The following is a 3,167-nucleotide window of genomic DNA, read 5'->3' as shown; positions in this document are numbered from 1 at the left end:
ATGAAAGAAACATACAGGAACTCAAATCCTTCTGTTCACCTGATTTAGAATTCCTCACAATCAAATGTAGACCGCATTATCTACCAAGAGAATTCTCTTCGATTATAATCACAGCCGTATATATCCCCCCCCAAGCAGACACATCGATGGCTCTGAACGAACTTTATTTAACTCTCTGCAAACTGGAAACAATTTATCCGGAGGCTGCATTCATTGTAGCTGGGGATTTTAACAAGGCTAATCTGAAAACAAGACTCCCCAAATTTTATCAGCATATCGATTGCGCAACCAGGGGAGGTAAGACCTTGGACCATTGTTACTCTAACTTCCGCGACGCATATAAGGCCCTGCCCCGCCCCCCTTTCGGAAAAGCTGACCACGACTCCATTTTGTTGATCCCTGCCTACAGACAGAAACTAAAACAAGAGGCTCCCACGCTGAGGTCTGTCCAACGCTGGTCCGACCAAGCTGACTCCACACTCCAAGACTGCTTCCATCATGTGGACTGGGAGATGTTTCGTATTGCGTCAGATAACAACATTGACGAATACGCTGATTCGGTGTGCGAGTTCATTAGAACGTGCGTTGAAGATGTCGTTCCCATAGCAACGATTAAAACATTCCCTAACCAGAAACCGTGGATTGATGGCAGCATTCGTGTGAAACTGAAAGCGCGAACCACTGCTTTTAATCAGGGCAAGGTGTCTGGTAACATGACCGAATACAAACAGTGCAGCTATTCCCTCCGCAAGGCTATCAAACAAGCTAAGCGCCAGTACAGAGACAAAGTAGAATCTCAATTCAACGGCTCAGACACAAGAGGCATGTGGCAGGGTCTACAGTCAATCACGGACTACAGGAAGAAACCCAGCCCAGTCACGGACCAGGATGTCTTGCTCCCAGGCAGACTAAATAACTTTTTTGCCCGCTTTGAGGACAATACAGTGCCACTGACACGGCCTGCAACGAAAACATGCGGTCTCTCCTTCACTGCAGCCGAGGTGAGTAAGACATTTAAACGTGTTAACCCTCGCAAGGCTGCAGGCCCAGATGGCATCCCCAGCCGCGCCCTCAGAGCATGCGCAGACCAGCTGGCCGGTGTGTTTACGGACATATTCAATCAATCCCTATACCAGTCTGCTGTTCCCACATGCTTCAAGAGGGCCACCATTGTTCCTGTTCCCAAGAAAGCTAAGGTAACTGAGCTAAATGACTACCGCCCCGTAGCACTCACATCCGTCATCATGAAGTGCTTTGAGAGACTAGTCAAGGACCATATCACCTCCACCCTACCTGACACCCTAGACCCACTCCAATTTGCTTACCGCCCAAATAGGTCCACAGACGATGCAATCTCAACCACACTGCACACTGCCCTAACCCATCTGGACAAGAGGAATACCTATGTGAGAATGCTGTTCATCGACTACAGCTCGGCATTCAACACCATAGTACCCTCCAAGCTCGTCATCAAGCTCGAGACCCTGGGTCTCGACCCCGCCCTGTGCAACTGGGTACTGGACTTCCTGACGGGCCGCCCCCAGGTGGTGAGGGTAGGCAACAACATCTCCTCCCCGCTGATCCTCAACACTGGGGCCCCACAAGGTTGCGTTCTGAGCCCTCTCCTGTACTCCCTGTTCACCCACGACTGCGTGGCCACGCACGCCTCCAACTCAATCATCAAGTTTGCGGACGACACAACAGTGGTAGGCTTGATTACCAACAACGATGAGACGGCCTACAGGGAGGAGGTGAGGGCCCTCGGAGTGTGGTGTCAGGAAAACAACCTCACACTCAACGTCAACAAAACTAAGGAGATGATTGTGGACTTCAGGAAACAGCAGAGGGAACACCCCCCTATCCACATCGATGGAACAGTAGTGGAGAGGGTAGCAAGTTTTAAGTTCCTCGGCATACACATCACAGACAAACTGAATTGGTCCACTCACACAGACAGCATCGTGAAGAAGGCGCAGCAGCGCCTCTTCAACCTCAGGAGGCTGAAGAAATTCGGCTTGTCACCAAAAGCACTCACAAACTTCTACAGATGCACAATCGAGAGCATCCTGGCGGGCTGTATCACCGCCTGGTATGGCAACTGCACCGCCCTCAACCGTAAGGCTCTCCAGAGGGTAGTGAGGTCTGCACAACGCATCACCGGGGGCAAACTACCTGCCCTCCAGGACACCTACACCACCCGATGTCACAGGAAGGCCATAAAGATCATCAAGGACATCAACCACCCGAGCCACTGCCTGTTCACCCCGCTATCATCCAGAAGGCGAGGTCAGTACAGGTGCATCAAAGCTGGGACCGAGAGACTGAAAAACAGCTTCTATCTCAAGGCCATCAGACTGTTAAACAGCCACCACTAACACTGAGTGGCTGCTGCCAACACACTGACACTGACTCAACTCCAGCCACTTCAATAATGGGAATTGATGGGAAATGATGTAAATATATCACTAGCCACTTTAAACAATGCTACCTTATATAAATGTTACTTACCCTACATTATTCATCTCATACGCATACGTATATACTGTACTCTATATCATCGACGGTATCCTTATGTAATACATGTATCACTAGCCACTTTATACTATACTATGCCACTTTGTTTACATACTCATCTCATTTGTACATACTGTACCCGATACCATCTACTGTATCTTGCCTATGCTGCTCTGTACCATCACTCATTCATATATCCTTATGTACATATTCTTTATCCCCTTACACTGTGTACAAGACAGTAGTTTTGGAATTGTTAGTTAGATTACTTGTTATTACTGCATTGTCGGAACTAGAAGCACAAGCATTTCGCTACACTCGCATTAACATCTGCTAACCATGTGTATGTGACAAATAAAATTTGATTTGATTTGACTGACATTTTCAAGCTGTCCCTGACCGAGTCTGTAATAACATGTTTCAAGCAGACCACCATAGTCCCTGAGCCCAAGAACACCAAGGTAACCTGCCTAAATGACTACCGACCTGTAGCACTCACGTCTGTCACCATGAAGTGTTTTGAAAGGCTGGTCATGAATCACATCAACACCATTATGCCAGAAACCCTAGACCCATTCCAACTTGTATACCGCCCAAAAAGATCCAGAGATGATGCAATATCCATTGCAATCCACATTGCCCTTTCCCACCTG

This window comes from Oncorhynchus clarkii, chromosome 11 (genome assembly GCF_045791955.1).
Source record: "Oncorhynchus clarkii lewisi isolate Uvic-CL-2024 chromosome 11, UVic_Ocla_1.0, whole genome shotgun sequence".
Classification (NCBI taxonomy): domain Eukaryota; kingdom Metazoa; phylum Chordata; class Actinopteri; order Salmoniformes; family Salmonidae; genus Oncorhynchus; species Oncorhynchus clarkii.
The sequence above is the reverse complement of the archived record's forward strand: the minus strand, read 5'-3'. Positions refer to the sequence as shown.